We start from the raw sequence: 18961 nt of genomic DNA on the forward strand, positions 1-18961 counted from the left end.
GTCCCATCGAAAGCTTATTTAAAGAAACTGGAGAGCTACCACTTTTTTACCGAAGATAATATCTGAACATCTCGTACGCGGTCTTTGTATTATCAAATACAAGAAATCTTGTAATCCGTAACTTCGTATGTGAACGTTTTGAAAATGAACTTTCAACCAACTCAACTACTCCTCTTTTCTATCACAGAGTCAACACATATCTATCCAGTATAAATCTTCCAAATATCTACGATATATCATCAATAACTGCTAATTCCACAAAAATGGAACTAACAATATCCTTAAAACAAATTCCCAAAGTTTACTAACGGTAATCTGCCAACAAAATCTCAACCATTCTGTTGCCATTCACATTAAGAAGGAGCTATCACTTGCAGAAACAACAAGATAAATGTTAATTCCGCGTGGGTTGCATCTTCAACGGAATAGGGGAAATTGAAAGAGTAGATAGATTAGCAATAAATGCATACAACAACGAGCAATTAGTAAAGAGTAACTATATAGTACTTACCGATTTCGAAGCATTTGTTAAGAAAATCCAAGAAAAACGACAAGGAACAGCAAATCAGAAACAACACGAACCTTACGAAACCGTTAAAAATTATCACGACCTCAACACCAACCATATAAGTAATAGTGATCCTCTCCTGTCTAAGAATCAGACATAATAGTATCACACCTGCTTACTAGCGGGATGTGCAATAGGGAGTTAACTGTGAACCACTTTTTAAATGACTGTTTAAAATATGACAAGAAACGAAAAATTAATCAATCACCATATTCACTGAAAAAGCTACTTCAAGAAGACCAAAAGAAACTTATGAACTCCTGAAAGGCTCCGAACAAAATAGTAAAATCTAGATTTATCGATCGAAAGTATTAAACCTTAATTAGTCGCGTGGTTGATGCGTAAAAAAAGGGGAAAGAGAAGGTGCAAATCTATAACATTAGGAAGCTGCAAAATCAGCTTAATATGAACAAATTTCAAATAGATGAAATGGACGAATTCGAAAGTATCTTCCAAAAGAGGTCGTTCTGCCAAAGGCTCTAGTTCTTGTACGGTTATATAAAGGAATCCTGACCTTCAGACAGCGTACAGGGGGAGAGAAAAATCTAACAAAGGGAAACAATATTTGTTGAAGAGTGTGAGGCATATACCAATGACTGATAACAAGAAAAGAGAACAAGCCTATGAACTACAGACAACAAACAAGCAAAGGCAGAGGAACATTTTCCCACTACATCATAGAACAAAATACGCGCAGCGTTATCTAGAATAGAAAAGAAAAAATGGGAAGCATTTTGAAACAGAATCATTTTGACTGAATTTGGTTTAAAACATACTTTGAACTATTATACGAAATCAATGCTTTTCGCTTTTCTTTTGTGATATCACTCAAGTCGTATGACTGACACAAAGATGGCACTGCCATTGTCAAATCCATATGAAATACCAGCTTCCAAAAGATTATGTGAAAAATTTCATGACATTTCGATAAGTCAGAAGAAAGTGACAGCCATTTAAATGAAGGTACTTTTGTTATTTTCAAAATAATGGATTCCAAAGAATTTCGAGTGTTAATTTATCATTGCTTCTTGATGGAAACACAAACTCAGCAATGGCTTCAAAAGTGTTATCCGGACTGCTCCATCGAAAAGAACCATTTTTTATTGGTTTGCTGGATTTCAACGTAGTCCTACAGACACGATTATGGTGGTCGTCTAATTGAGGTGGTTACTCCAGAAGACATCAAAAAAGTCCAAAAAGTGGTTAAATCTAATCGTAATTTGAAATTGCGTGAGATAGCAGAGGCCATAAAGATATCAGACGGCAGTGTGTTTACAATTATACATTTTTTCAAATTGGGTGTCGTGTTTACTCATAGTCGATCAAAAACAACAACGTGTTGATGATTCAGAGCAGATTTTTTGCATCGATATGTGACAATGAATGAAACATCACTTCACTCCGAAATCAAAACGATCATCATCTTAGTGGAACTCAGTATTTACAAATCTATAGCTACGGTGGTTAAATCGAACGAATTACACCTCGAATTGATTCCTCATCCACTGTATAGTCTAGATCTGGCTCCTAGTGACTACTGGCTATTAGCTGAACTCAGAAAAATGCTCGCTGGTAAGAAATTCAGCTCAAATAAAGAAGTAATTGCTGAAAACTAAATCCTATTTTGAGGCAAAAGACAAATCCTTCTACAAGCATGGCATCGAGAAGTTATAGAAGCGTTGGAATGTCTGTATTGCTCTTGAAGGAGATTACAATGATGTATAAAATCGATTTTTGTTAGAAAATGTGTTTTTCTACTCTCACGTGGTGTGGTGTGTTATAATTTAAAAATTCGCGCTTCATTCACATTGCAGTTTATTTTTATATTCAATGTTAAAATAAAAATTCGGCATATCCCGTTTTCCGTAGTATTGAACTTTGTACAAGAAGAAGAAATGAATATAATTCTAATATAATATTCGATATGCTCTTCTGATTGGCTTGTTACGTTGTATATATGTATTATTCAGGGTGCGACACCAAAAGTTCTATTGTGTTTCCTTTTCTTGCTGTGGCACTGAAGGATTCTCAGCTGATCAGTTAATCACACTCCTTCCAGAAGTTCAATATGTGGGACTTCTCTAGTTATTCGTTTTCTATTTCATACATCCTCAAGTGTAATGATTTGGAGTTCTGTAGTCTCTCATACTACTAGAAAATTTTGGTAGAGGTTTTGTCCTATACATAGCAGAATCTGCACGTTGCATCATATGCTGAACCTAACGTTTTCGGGAATTCATTGAGACTGCAATACCTTGACATTTTCCATTATTTCTCTATTTCTTGCGGCGAGTATTAACAACTGTATATAGTTGTAGGCCTGTCCATTATCTGAGATTTCGCAGACCAGAAATTTTCCTACTTCTGATCCTTCTCTGTCCTCAATTAATAGTTGCAGAAATTGATATTTCGTATTTCCAATTCCATGCCCTACTTGAATTGATATGTTCAATATATCATGTTTGGTTATATTTAGTTTCCAGGGAGTATCTTGCGTGTTTTAGCCCCTGTAGATTATTCCTCTAATTTTTTTCTTATTCAATTTATTTTCCATTGTTTTCTCTATTATCCTGTAGTCGATTCCACGTAAGCGTTCATCTGCCTCTCCTTTAACAAGTCTGTCCGCTATTTCATTCCCAGTGCGTTCCAGTATCCTTTTTGAGCTTAATTTCACTCTTTTTTCCTAGCTTCTCCGTACGCACCACGCACCATAATTAGGGTCATAAAACTGAACATTTAATAACTTCTTGAATAAGTGCTTAAGCGAAGCAAGGTGTAGGTAGGTGGACCACACAGTTTTAATTTTCAATAATTGCGGTTGAATTGTTTTGTGACGGGTTATGGATATAAGTAATTATAAGACGTTTGTTTCATTTTACTAAAAAATCAAAGGTAATATAACAGATGGGTTCACTTGATTGAGAAAATAATTAGACAAACCAGATGATGTTTATGCGGTTGACTATTCCATTAGTTTGACAGGAAAGGCGCAACGGTGATAGCTGGTCGCTCAAGAAAATGTGTGGTTTCATGGACCAGCAGCGACAAATTTGGCGGGTGACTGGTGCCTCAACACTGTGTGCAGGGTTTTAATTATTTTATAAATTATAAAAGGTGCATCTGCTATATCTGATATTCTATTGAATACAAAAATTTATTTTCGTCTTTCACCTTAACGGTAAATGAGTAATTTATATACAGGGGGCGTCTAAAAGTAGATACATCAAATTTCGAAAGCTTGTAGAAGACTAAAAAACAACAATAAAAATTGGAATAAATTATTTTCATAGGAACTTTCGTTACAGCCATCTAAATTTTTCGATTTTCCTATTTTGCGCTGAGATCAGTTTCCAAAGAACCGAACTTATCCACCTCCTTAACATTCTATTATGCCCTTATTGAGTCGCATCTCCGATATGGGATACGTGTGATGCGATTCAATTTGAGCGAATCCTCTAACTACAAAAGGGAGTTAAATATTTACTCGGAATAAACAGCAGGGCTCACTGCAGGGACTTCCTTAAAGATTAAAAATTCTGACTCTCCCTTCCTTATTTATCTTTGAATCCGCTTGCCGAATTCGTAAGCACGCTTCTCCAATTTCAGAAAGGTCGTTGCACGGCTATCCACTTAGGAACGCAGAACACTACTCCACTTCAGAAATAGTTTAGGGCTCAATATTTTACAATGCAAAAAAAGCACAATCACTTGCCAATTGAAATCAAATCGATATCATCTTTTCCCGCATTCCGCAATAATTTGAGGGCATATTTACTAGTAAATGCTTTCTATTACCTATTACTATTACCTATTACTATTACCTATAATTTTGTTACTCATTGTGGTTTTCTTCTGTATATTTAAATTTTATTGTGTTTGTATCTTTATTTAGTTATTTTTATGTTTGTTTTTGGTTTTTACAAGCTTTTGTCTACAAATTGTAACAGCTTTTTGACAACAAAGCATTTCTCTCTCTGTATTAATCAAGTAACGGTAATATAGATAATACCTCACGCAGTTTGCAGCTCGAGCCTAGAAAATAACAGGTTCCAGGGATCTCTAGCACTCGGTTACGCTATCTGGTGACAAAATTTAATATCAGAGTATGTTGGTCGAACCAATAAGTGTTCATTGCAAGTATATAAATATTTACGTGGAGATAATTATATTTTTAATTTCATCACTTGATTGTATTAGTGTATTGTTGCGTATTTGATTGCACAAGCAAAGCTTGTCGTGATGAAAACAATCAAGTTTTTTCAGTTTCCACCTTCAAATAAACATTTTTTATATTGAATAAACAAATTGAGAGAGAAAGAAAATATTGTTTTGAAAAATTGTAACTCAAGTATGAGAAACACTCCATTTTATTGAGGATGATTTTTTACCAATATTTAATTATTTCTAAAAATATTTTTTTCTGATAATTATGAATTATTTAATCACAAAATTTATTTATGCCTTATGGTTTTTACGTAGTGTTGTAGACATTGGTTCAACTCATCATTCAAAATCTTCCTTTAAGATCATCTAAAGAATGTGCTTGATCTTCAACAGATTCTTGAGAAGAATGGATACGTAGACGATCAATTGAAAAAAATTACTGATAATAGGGTACTTGCTTGGTTTGAGAAAAAAATAGTTTTTGATAGTTTATATACAATTTCCATTATATTTTTTTCAATTCTTTGATTAATATTTGTAGAGAAACAAATTATTGAAAATTAAAAAATTGTGTAGGTAGTTTAAACATTTCAGTAAAGCCGCCATATTGTCATAAGTAAAAAATAAACACTGAAAATATTAAACAAAGTAAATACGATAGTTATCCTCTCAATTATTCTAAAATAAGTTTTGATTAATCTGAAAAATGGTATAAATCGTGTTTTGTGCCAGGATGTAAAAAGACGACGACTAAAGCTCCTGACAAAGTTTTTTTATGATGCCAAGAAATTCGAATATACGACAAAAATGGTTTGAAAGTTAAACTTATTTTAATATTTTATAGTGATGAGTAACGTTTTTCGTATTTATTTACACTCTTTCTATTCGCGGTATGGATTAAGAAACATTGTCTCTTACAATACACTTAGCATATAATAATTTACTTATAAATATCACTTAAACAATTTCTGCGATTAGTTTTATTAATTCGTTTTTTCACTACGACTATTTATTTAAAACTAGTAACTGCGCTACATAAACTTATCTTTATACCACAAATAGAATTCTTCAGAGTTCTAGAATAAAAAGAAGCACAAGAAATAAATAAATAGACTTCCCAGGAAATTATTTTAAAGAAATACTATAAAAAATAAATTAAAGGCGACGCGCGAATTCGCCAAATTTTAAAGTTCCATTGTAGTTGGACTAGGCTTACCTAAGGACCCATTTCGCGAGCTTTTTAGTAATTAAATTTATTATACTTTTAATTTCTAGCGTGATTATATAGTAATGTAAGAACTTAAATTATAAAAGGTCTACTCACTTTATTCTTATATATAGAAAAATGTTTTATTTATACGTAACTAATAAATAAAAACTGTATTATAACAGCACAGGCTACGTTGCCGGCAACGATAACCTCTTGAACCTCAAGCAGACAACTGCTCAATTTTTTATTAAACCTATGACGTCACAGCTGAAAATCAATGTTTATCAAATAAACAAAAAAATACGAGTACCCAATCAATGATATTAGAGAATACTTGAGCTCGCAGACCCAGACTTGGAAAATTATTAACACATCTGCGAATATCAAAGATGGGTTTGAAACAGCAAAATGAACAAAAAGGCAAAGAAGTTCAAAAACACTTTTAAAGTAAGTTTTTCCTCAAAGTGAAAAATAAGTTATATTTTTAAAAAAACTAAAACAAGCGCTTCTAGCAAAATAAAAAGAAAAAAATACTTGGTATAAGAATTAAATTACTAATGAGAAAATTAATGCCTCTGTTATAAAAGCGTTGTGTGCTTTCTCTGACATTTTTAAACTAACTCAAGTCTTTCGAAATGAAACTAGTCACAAATAATAACAAGTGACATGCAGTCCTTCATTTGGACACCACCAGTTTGAGCGATTAAATGAATGAGGAAAAGGAGGATAAAGGAAAGAGGAGACCTACTTAGTGAATGATATTCGGCAAGGGAAAAATAAGTCGGAGACCAGGATTGGAATTTGAGTCCAAATCTATTGGTCAGCTAGAAGCTGAACTAGTTTAACTATCCTAGAGACACGTACCGCATTTATATTTGAGTCTCCTACATAAGAGACTCGCCGAGAAACACTACCGTCCATGTTATTGTAGATAGCTATTTCGAGCTTATTAAGAAAAAGGGGAAAAAAGAAATGATGAAAGGGAAAGTCGTACTCAATAAATAATTTCCTGTAAAAAAATTATTGGAGTTTTTAAATTGGGGATTGGAAGCAGACTCAGATCAATTAGTTACAAAATGCAAAGTTGTTATAAAATGTCATACAAAACACGGTTTTATATTATATATAGTGACATTGAGTTTCTCATCAACAATTTTATTCTTATGCCAAGAAATATTTCAGTTTAAATAGATTCATAGAACTGTAATTCGATTTGCACTATGACCAGAATTATTCTTTTTGATTATATAGAATCATAAATAAATTTTCTATCAATGTGAAGTATTGGAAGGCATGATATATAATTTCTTTCTTATATGGTGTTATTTTAGGCTAACAATCTATATAAATTATATTTGGTGATTTAATTTATTCATAAGGCGCGCCAACTTTCATCTAGCAATATTCATAATAGAGGTCAAAAAATCCATTGTCGCTGCCACATATTTAAATAAGTCCCGGAGAAGCCCTCAAGAAAGTAATACGCCTTTTATAATTCCGATTTCGTTATTAAAACTATGGAAACTTGCCAAAATGGTAATAGCACCGTATAAGAAAAGTAGGTTATTCAACGATACATCTTTTATTTTTGAAAACACGCGACCATAACTTCATATAAATTGTATAGAAGCAAAAAAGTACACGTATATCACTATTTTAAATAGCGATTTTATGAGAGATTCAAAAATACTTAGCTTTTTTAGAAATTGGAATTCATCGAAAAGAAAGAATAATGATTGAGATGCAGAGCGTTTTGGCTACTTTGGTAATTTAAAAGAATCTGGAGTGTGTGTCCATACGGTAAAGTAGAAATTCATTTTTAGCTTAACTAGCCTTGGTTTCTTAGGGTCCATGAGTACGGCTTCGACAAGGGCCTTTGAAGTGCTACTGGATCTTCCACATTTGAAATTAACGATACAATTTGAAGCCATAATGCTAGGACACATATCCGTGACGAACGAGTTGTAAACACTGAGTTCCCCAGTATCGTAGCAAGAAAGGGGGAAAAAATATATCCTTTGGTTCGCAGTATATATGATACTCCAATATCTACATATATACATCCTCAACAAATTGAAGGCTGGAGTAACTGGTCACACGAAAATCTGGACTAAATCTGCAGTCGGATCATTTTAATGTGCGGTGACCATTATGCACGACAGTTGATAATGAGGGCTCAAGCGCACACATTAATGACAGTGGACGGAGGATTCAAATCTCGAATAACTAATAATGTCACCTGTCTACCAGCTTCATAATCACTGCAATGGGCAGCTCTTTGGTTACCCGGTCACTCGAGCAACAAAGGTAACAATGAGGTTAATTCGATTACCAGAAAGAGATCAGAGATCATTTTTGGTGTAGCCGTCATATTACATAGTCTATTCTAAAGACAAACTCTTCGAAGATGGATTTTGGTATGATACAAGCTAAGGTATATCACAAAGGATCTGTCGCTATTATATAAAGGAAACAAACCGCAGAAGACGCCATCTGTGAGTGCCCAGCATTCACACGTGCAAGTTTCAAACAAATAGACAAATCTCACAATTAGCCAAATAACAAACACGATGTCTGATAAGCTTATCGGTTTCACTCGAAAGAGAGATTCTCATCAGAAAGTTATTACATATATAAACGCCTATTTTGAAGAGAAAGACGGCAACTATTATTTGGAAGGGTTAAAAAGGCTAGAGAATCGCTGATAAAAGTATATAGACTTAAAAGAATTCTATATTGACGAATATAAATGATTAAAGGAAAAAATGTGTAGTTTCTTTGTTATGTCGAAAATATTTTCACGCTCGTATCTGACATATAAACGGTTTTAAAAGAAGGAAATTAACGTTCCTGGAGCCGGGAAGCACAATAGACCTTTTTAAGCATTTACAAAACCATTAGCTTTTTAACCTAATCTAATATAGCGTCAAAATTTTACATTTAATATCAGTTGTTTTATAACCGGTTTTAGTGAAACTATTTTTAATTAGCCTTGTGTCAAAATATACACATAAATATATTAGCGAAAGCTAACTAGACGTCCAACAGACTATTTACATTGCATGTGAAATTCGCGAGCAGCATTGGCGTTGTCCGAGCGATGAAAATGGAAATCAGGGTGTTATTTGCTGTCACACATAATTTATTTACCACTCCTCTAGCCTCCATCATAGTATACTTCAATGCCATGCGGTTGGGTTGGTGTGATAAAGAAGGCACTGCGGTTATATTTACCCTTTCAAGGTCAGGATTTCTCTATTAGTAAATAACGTTTTAAAAATACATTGAAACCTGGTTAATTGGGGTTTTAAGGGACCAAGACATATGTACCAATTATTGAGGGTTTCCAATAATCCAGTTTTCCAATTAAGCAGGTTTAAAATTATAGTTGTCTCATTTACAGAGGCCCCGCTTACAGAGATCGAAATGTGCTTTTATTCCATTTTTAGAGGTGGAAATTTTAATAAAAATGCGTATTTTTGATGTTATGAATTTAATGTAGGTTTGAATGTACATACATAAAGTATTGCGTCAAAAAAAAATTCGGTAAAGTTTATGACTTAAAGTAATTGGTTATGTTTGTTTGTACTTGGTTGCTAGTTTCTAAAACCTGTTTCTCGATAAAATAAATTTCATCAAAAATATTTGAAGTATCAATATTTGAAATTTCGAAATACTTGTGTAAAGTTTCTAAAGCTTCCATTGCCTCACGCTTTGAAATTTTCACTGGAGTTTCCTCACAATCTTCTTCTTGCTCTTCTTCTCACCATTCCTCACCATGGCAAGGCTGACCTTTAAACATAAATGTTTTATCCGGTAGACACTTATAAAATAAGCCTGCTTCATCGGCGTTGAATACATCAACGGGGGAATAATCGTGTAATAAAGCAGGAAGGTTTATAATCCACTTATTACATTCGTTATTGTCCGCAGAATTGCTCTCACCCCAAACATTTTTAAAAGCGATATCGTTTCTTTTCTTAAATCTCTCCAACCAACCATTACTGCAAGAAAAATTATCAATATTGAGCTTACTTGCGAATTCCTGAGCTTACTATTTAATCATTGGTTCGGTTATTGGAATGTTATTATTCCATACCTGCTTTATCCTTGGACAGAGACACTTTTTAACTTCAGGATATTCTGCTAATTATATTCGTTTGAGCTTTTCTTTTCCATGAATACACTGAGACCGAATTTTCTCGTTGTTATTAATAATTCTACACAGGGTTGACTTTGGTATGATATTCTCCCTACACAGTTCATCACGCGACATTCCACAATCATAATCTGATAAAAGTTGTAATTTTTCAGATACTGATATATAATTTTACGTTTGGACATTTTATATACTTTTATTCTATGTTATTAGGTCAAAACGTGAGATAGTACTGACAAACAAAGCATGCGCGAAAGACGACGCGAAATGTATGTAAAAAACATATCAAAACGTGTTAAAACCTGATTAATCTGTCTCACTTATACAGGTAATTGAGCTACAGAGTCTTAATTATAGAGATAAACATCGAAAAAGTCTTAGAGTTCAGATCTCATTTAACAAGGTTCAAAAAGTCCCATTAACAGAGGTAATAAATAAATTAATAAATGAAAAAGTTCGGGGACCTCATTGCATATCTCAATATTAGAGGTTTCTCTTATCCAGGTCCCACTTAACCAGGTTTCACTGTATTTCAATTATTAATCTTCATATCCAGAATGCCTATCATTCTATCATCTATCTGCCTATCATCATATTTTCTAATGTCAGAAATAAATTTCATCACTTACTTTACGTCGGAGAAGACAACGATCGTGTCAAACACTTATGTAAATTGATATCAGAGAATATAAAATTTTCTTTATCTATTTCTACACTTATCAGGACTACAAAAAGTATTAAAGGGTTTTAACTGTAAAACTGGTATATCGGGATGAGTATTGAAAAAGCACTTATAATACTCACTCACGCGATAAAAGTAGTGAATTTTACTAGTTCGTTTATTCTTAGTAACCCCGGTAAGAAACATGTCGCCAAGATTAGATTTCACCAACTGACATGTCAATAAAAATTAATCTTAAAGATTCCAGTTTCGAGTAGCTATTCAAACCCAATCCAGATACTCCACAAGGAAACGCGTTCAATTTGTTATCATGGTGGAATAGATTAACGACTTGTACATCACTTTTATTTGAGTATCCAAATGGAACCAATAATTTGGAATCCCAAAAATCTTCATCACAAGAATGTAAACGTGGAATCGGATAAGTAAATAATTAAATACAGTAGGTATTTCTATATCTATTGGGCTGTTTTGACATTATTCACCACCTCTTTCATTTCGACTTTCTTTTTTTAGTTCTAAACGTAAGACATCATAATATTGGTAAATCTTTAAAGTAGCAGTCACTTGAAGGACTAGTACCGATCATAATTTTCAAAAAAATGATTTTTTTACATTTTTAGAATCCTTTAACTTTCAAAAAACAACTAAAATTTCTGCGATTTTCAAAATTCGACTTAGAAAGGGTTCAAAAAGTTGAACAAAAATTTTTATTACGGATCCATATATTTAGCAATTCTTCATGACGAAATGAGATATCACAGCGATTCTTTTTAGAAATGGGTCGCGTGTGAATATCTAAAAACTAATTTCTCCGTTTTTGGAAGCTTCTTTTTGATTTCTTTAAAAAAGGTTAAATTCATTTGATGGTGAATGCATGGAGTTTCGATCTATAGATTCTGTGTTACAAGTTGATAATGCTGTACAATACCCATCAGAGTTCCTAAACACGCTCAATCCTCCAGGTTTCCGACACATAGACTTATTCTAAAGGTTGGAACACCGATAATGTTGTTACGAAATCTCAATCTTCCTAAACTGTGCAACGGTACGAGACTACGTGTGAACGCAAGTAGGCAGAAAACAATAAGCGGAAAATTAAGTGCTAATTAAATGCTACTTTAGTGACATATTACGGAATTTTCCGCTGTGCAAGTTTTTGAGGAATTGGCTGTAAAAAATTTGCAAAATCAATAGATAATTGATGTAGAATTCTTCCATAACTAAGTGCAAAAACATTTTTTTTTCTATTCTTGGACATCACGAAAAAAAATGACTTTTTCCGAGTTTTCCCAGCAGAACACTGACATTAGTGAAGAATTGGGCCTCGTTAGGGCCTGTATAATTAAATGCTCAACTAATGCTAATTAAATTTCGTGGAAAAAATGAATTTTTCGCAGAAGTGACCAAAAAAAAATAACTCAGCCTAACTCTATCTTTGATGGATAATTAAAGACTCATGTGGTCTGGTTAGGACCTGTATAATTAAATGTTCGATAAATTCTAATTGAAAGCTGTGGAAGAAATGAATTTTTCGCATTTTTCACGAAAAAAAAAACTTTTCCCGGATTTTTTTAGCAGAACACAATCTTTGATGAAGACTTCTAAACTCATGCGGCCTCGTTAGGGCCTGTATAATTAAATGCTCGATGAATGTTAAACCAACACTATGATTGAAGAAGAATTATAGTGTGACAGACATTTAATTATATAGGCCCTACTGAAGCGACACCGATAGTGTTCTGCTGAGAAAAATGGGAAAAAGTCATTGTTTTCATGAAATCTTCATTTTTTCCGCAGTATTTAATTGGCAGTAATCGAACATTTAATTATACAGGCCCTAACGAGGCCAGACGAGTCTATAATCCTTCACTCATTATAGTTTCTCCTGAGGAAACGGAAAACGGAAGAAGTCACTTTTTTCGCAAAGCCCAAGAATTTAATCATTGAACAACGGCGCATTCTACTTCAATTATCTAGTGATTTTGCACATTTAACACCCAATTGCTCAAAAACTTGCACAGTAGGAAATTTCATAATATGGCAGTTAATTAGTATCTAATTAACACTTATTCACCACTTATTGTTTTTTTGTCTGCTCACATTGCTCTGCTAACTTTAATGACATTTTGAAAATTCCCGACTTTCCGATCTCATCTTCGTACTACAGTTGAGTTTATTATAATTTACCGCAAGGTTTGATTTAAATTTTTTTCTTCATATCTCCATCAATTTTCAATTTTCGGCTGTATTATATCCTAACATTTATCTATCTACGGAATAGACGGAATATCTAGAGCCGTTTATGATATTTATATTGAACTAGCGGACCCGACAGACGTTGTCTTGTCCCACGTCTTAAATGTAAACTTTTGAAAATTAGCTGTAACAATTAGACCTATTTGATGAAAATTTTTATCAGAAACTTATTACAATACCTAACGTCGTTCATATAATATATTTATCACAATTCAACCAATCGATATCGTGTGAGTATGTGTATTAGTATGCTTTCAGAGATGTTGAATGTAGAAGCTGTGTTGAATAAAAACTTGAAGTCGTGTTAATTGAAGATGAAAAGGTTGAATCTCAAACTATTCTATAACGAGTATTTATTCTTGCGAGTTAATTATCTACAAATACTGAAATTATCGTAATGCCATTGGTTAATCCTTGAGAGGTATAAACAAATAATTTCGATGGTTTTCCCATTCTCGTGCACGCAATGTAGAAGCAAGAATTAAATTTACGGATTTCACTCAAAAACAACTTTGATTGAGATGTGTTTCCAGATAATAGCGTTTTTAAGGTTCTGGTGGAGGTTTTAGTTAGGGCAGTGAAATTTTTCCAGAAAAGCAACATAAACCGGCCGATTCACCTTTATATTTGAAAGCATGACAATATTGACATTCTTTGTCCATACTACCAATCATGATTAGCGAATGTGATGAATAATCTATTTCAGGGTCATATTCAAACGCAAAGCGATTAAACGATGCTCGTGCCAGTGGTCGATGATTTTGAACCCGCTGTCGCTCGTTGACGCGCCTCTCGTTGCCTTAATGTATTAGCACGAAGACGTTGATTGCATTGCTCTGAATTCTCGTTTGCACATGAGTGAAGTGAAGCGTTCTTCTACTGTTCTGTTCAGTCGGTGGTTATGGACCATTTGCGCATTATTATGAGAACGACGACCAATATTTCTTGCTCTTCCGCGAAGACGTGGCATTTTTTTGTAGAAATAGAATACTATGAAAAATACACAACAACCAATGTAGGTAACTTCTAAAAGTGAAAGTTTTCAAGTCTAAACAAATATTGTAATTATAATTTCATTCCTTAGTTTTGTATATTCACTATTTCCAGTACAGTCTAATTCAAAATGAGAGATAATTTTTAAATTGTATCTCTGAAATATATAAATTACAAAAAAAATTTGTAGGTTAGGATAGTTATATAGGTTAGGAAAATTTTATGAAGAATTATGTAAAAAATGTACTTCGAAAGAGTAACAAATTTCAAAATAAATAGTTTTAAGTAAGATACGTAAGAAGAAAGTAATGGATGCACCAAAAAGTAACAAATATGTTCTGCCGAACTGTCCTTTATGAATCTTCATTCAGATATGTATCGTATAGAGTTGCATAGCAGTATGAATGTTTAGACACCATACACATGAAGTCTATAATCTCCATAGTTGAGACTATACTTATGCTAACTTAGAATCTGATCTTGTCGCCATCTACCAGGTGCAACTGAAACTCAAATATACTTTTGAATATCTGACACGACTGCAGCGCAGTCTGCCGGAATTATATGGAAAACGATCTAACATCAACAACAATTTAAAAATAATTGATAAAACATTATCTAGTTGATCGAATTGTGAATCTTAACCATTCACGAACCCCCTTGAATACACACAAAAAATTCATCAAAATCGGTCCAGCCGTTTAGAAGGAGTTCAATTACAAACACACGTACAGAAGATTTATATGTATATATAAAGATACACTGTTTACTGCTACCACTAAAAATAACAATGACTAATGCGTGTTTCTATAACCACTTTATTGTCTTTAGAGATTTTCTCTGAAGATGATCATTTGTGTCAAACATTCTAATTGTTGATGTTGGTGTAGTGGTAGCATAATATTGTGTTCAGGATATCTATCCATCGTTTTTTGTCATTCTCGTCTAATCTTATTTCTTATATGTTTTCTTTCATCTTTCATTCGCTTTATTTGACTTCTCCATCTTAATCTGTATCCTTCTGCGTATTATTCCTTATTTTAATAAATTGTTGCCCATAAATGACAATACTATATAATCACTATTCCATAATATTTTAGTCACAAGAAATTATCGATCGCAAGGATATGAGTAGGTACTGATACGGACTATTCTCGCCAACGTCAATTTTCTCTGAAATATAGCGATTAAGACGGCACGCGTCATTCATATTTTTATTACTTTTTCATAGTCGGCTCTTCCATCCCATTAATTTATGATAGTGAAGTTTGAAATAAAGTTTTGGAGGTGGTGATTGTATCTTTTTATTACACGTGGTCTGACAATTCAGTTATGAGACTGACGCTGAAAAAATTATTTATTATTAGATTATATGATGACAACATGATCCCCTTCAAAGTGATTTTTTTCAGACCCTGTAGCAAGTGTTTGACTGGAACCTCCGAGAGCACTCTCGTCACAGTTATGTCCACAATTGATTCAAAATACGTTACGTTGACAATTTTTTATTTCGAAGTCTATCAAGTACTTCGAGTAGTACTTTATTCGCAATTTATGCAGGTGGAACGACCTCTTCTTGGAACACCTCGCAGTCAATGAAGAGGATGATAGCTACCGTTCACTGCACTTCGTTTTGGGTTCGTAATGAGAAAACTAACTTCTATCGCTCGTAAAATACAATCGAACAGCGTATCACTATCATATTCTAGTAACAACTGTTTTAGTTGTCAAAAGCTGTCAGTGTTAGTGAATAATCATACACCGTTTTATTGTTGTTGACATTTTGTGACTTAAAACTCATCAGAACTTCATGTTCAACTAACGAGGAATATGTCAATTTGCTTATTATCAATGGAGTAGACGTTATAGAGATTTATATAGAAATCGTTTTCCCGACCGACCAACTCCAGGTAAAAAGACTTGCTTATATAGAACAAACTTTAAGATATAGTTTTTCCAACCGAAAAACACCAAAAGCCTTGACATAAGTCATTGTAACAAGTAGATTGAGTTAATAATATTGTTGTTTATATCAAGTAAATCACCACGAATAAATATCATCAATTCAAAATACATTTAAGGTATTTCCAGAAAGAAGAAAGCTTTTAAATGGACAAAGGGTTGACACTTAAGTTATGAGATATGGCAACACTGATGTGAATATATCAAATCTGACATTTTTAATGGTGAATGTGTTGCCATACAAGTGTTGAGTTGTTTATAGATACTTGGAACATTCATCTTGGAATTAAATTTCGTGCAATGATTATCTATTACTTTCGACCAACAGCAGTGTGCTGATCAACTCGCTTCGACTTTTGGTGATGTTATCCAAAATCCGCTCCTATCGATTGAAAAAATTCAATCTCGGTGCTTCAAAAGACGTATTAAGATCTTGACAGATGACAAATCATAAATCTTTGCATATGAAACCGAAGCTAAGCAAGAATCGACTGTATGAGTCTTTCAAGAGGAGCCAAATCCAATAAAAGTTGTTCGCGCAAGAAGCAGTTCGAAGCAAATAGTCGCCTGTTTTTTCGAAATAACTGGACATGTAGCCACCGTCCTTCTAGAGCAATGTAGAACTGTCAATTCTGGATGGTACACCAGCATTTGTTTGTGAAAATTCAGGGAAATCATCCGTCGTACATTCCTTGTTTGGCACCCAATGATTTCGTCTTATTCCCACAGATCAAAAATAAATTACGAAGTCAACGTTTTTCTACACCTAAAGAAGCGGTTGATGCGTTCAAATCATATGTTTTGGAGGTACCTCAATCGGAATGGAAAAAATGCTTCGACAATTGGTTCAAGCGCATACAAAAGTGTATTATTGATCTTAAGGGAGAATAATTTGATAAAACATAACTGATCGGTTAAAAATCCTAGTTAGGTGCGATAAACGCGGGATAAATTTTTGGCGCGGTTTGTTGAATCTTGATTGGGACGTATTTGTGCTCAAGGTTACTGGAATAATAGAAGGTTTGTGACACTAACAAGATGCGCAGTAGACAAGTGACGACACCGGTTCTTCACAGCTGTGAGAACGGCAACAAGTCTCAATAAAATCGTTAGTTAGAAATATATTCGTTTGTGTAGCCAGATTAGCAAGAGATAACACACATCCTCATAACTCGTACATAATGTTAGTGAGGTTCTGTTTGATATAAAAATATAAACAAAACAAAAATGTAAACATATGACGTAGCTGGTGTTCTAGTAGCTAATCATTTGTTTACAAAAACATGCGCATGTCACAAACATTCTATTATTCTAGTAACCTTGTTCGTACATGCTTTTGTTTTCTTCTTGTCGGTCTTGGAAATAGACTTTAACTTTAGGTGGACGGAACATTTGTTGTAAAAATGCTTTTGTAATTGAGACAGCTTCAATATATAAAAAAAATAAGAAGCAGAGCGTCGTTGCTGTAACCTCTCAGATAATCAAGATAATAATAAACATTGACGTAATATAAATATTACATTACAAAGCTTGTTTCAACAAAACCTAACATTTTGTAGCTAATAAAACGCGCGCTGTATACAATTGGCTTTAAAAGTACTATACAAACACTATATTGTCACTGATCTACTGGTAGAGTACAGGAAAACCAATCGATGAAGACGAATTATCCTCCACCACGACAACACAAGCTCTCACACATCAGTTTAAACAAAAACTTTTTTGAATAGTAAAAACATCGAATTGATAGGTCATCCGCCGTGTTTGCCACCTAGCCTAAATTAGTACGAATCGCTAAATTGTTTTTTTTATATTTTCAGCAGCATGCAACAGAAAATAACGATATCTAACAATTTCACTAACTATAATTGATTAAAAAATACTATACATAACAATCTTGATAGCAGGAAGTGACGTTTATTCACTCATAATGGTTCACGTAATTAGCGCCCTCTGAAAGCATATTTACAAACCATACATACACAGTTAAGATGATGAAGATTTAGAATGAATTTTCCAAATGACATTTTTACAAAAAATTTATCATGTTGTTTTTACATAAATCCTTCAGCATTTATCTGTAGTTGCTATTTATGGCACAACATTCTCTACTTTGATATTATTAATAATTTACTTTTCTAAATCCTACATTCACTATCGGCTATTATAAACAAATTATAAAATATAATGTTTTATATCCTAATAATCTCATTAATTGGAAGCAATTTGCATTGTAGTATTTTCCCTTTAAAACTACAATTGAACCTTTAGTAACTAATATATAACTTCATACTAATGATTTTTGTTAAAAATTTGTAAATAATAAGATGACTGACTTTTTAAAAAGTTTTATTAAATGGTAGAGCCCGTAGTACTAATTGCAATAAGACGGCTTATTACGTAGAACGTGAGCTTTTTTGCAAATCACATCAAAACTAAATTACTAGAATTAGAAGAATAAACACAAGTAGATATTAGAATGTTACATAAGTCACCTTGTAATATATTTTCAATTATAAAATAAACTATTGAACGTATTATGATAAATAATATTAGTGTTTGTAAACAGTTTTTGTCAATTTTATCGCCCGCAAAAAATATATAATGATATAAATAAACAATATCTTACTTTTGAATACTTATTGTTGTGAATTATTAACTAGATAAAAGTAATAGAAGACATAATACTAAAAACTTACCTGTATAACTCTAGAAGTTTTATTACTGCATAAAACACTTAAAATTCGATTTTCACTTTCCGATAACACTGAAAACTCAACACCACCTAAACGATTTTAAACTATTCGAAAATTACAATAAATTTTTCATTCACTAAATATCATTACACACAATAAATTAATTTGAATTATTTATAAATCTTCAAACTGACAGTACGATTCATAACCTCACACAACTATTTTTTGTATTACTTGGCAGGTAGTGCCATCTGCACTTATGAAAATC

General features: G+C 33.0%; 1 protein-coding gene across 2 annotated transcripts in view; it reads right to left on the reverse strand.

The window, feature by feature from the left end:
* LOC130452825 (protein spitz-like) overlaps positions 1–18913 on the reverse strand; it is a 486395-nt gene extending 467482 nt beyond the window's left edge. Inside the window, exon 1 of one of the 2 annotated variants that reach the window (XM_056792290.1) lies at positions 18697–18913. The gene's annotated coding sequence lies outside the window, so the exon portion shown is untranslated. The remainder of the gene's footprint in view (positions 1–18696) is intronic. The other variant, XM_056792291.1, reaches the window with a different exon arrangement.
* Positions 18914–18961: the final 48 nt, after the last annotated feature.

The sequence above is a fragment of the Diorhabda sublineata genome, chromosome 2 (assembly GCF_026230105.1).
Source record: "Diorhabda sublineata isolate icDioSubl1.1 chromosome 2, icDioSubl1.1, whole genome shotgun sequence".
Taxonomy (NCBI): domain Eukaryota; kingdom Metazoa; phylum Arthropoda; class Insecta; order Coleoptera; family Chrysomelidae; genus Diorhabda; species Diorhabda sublineata.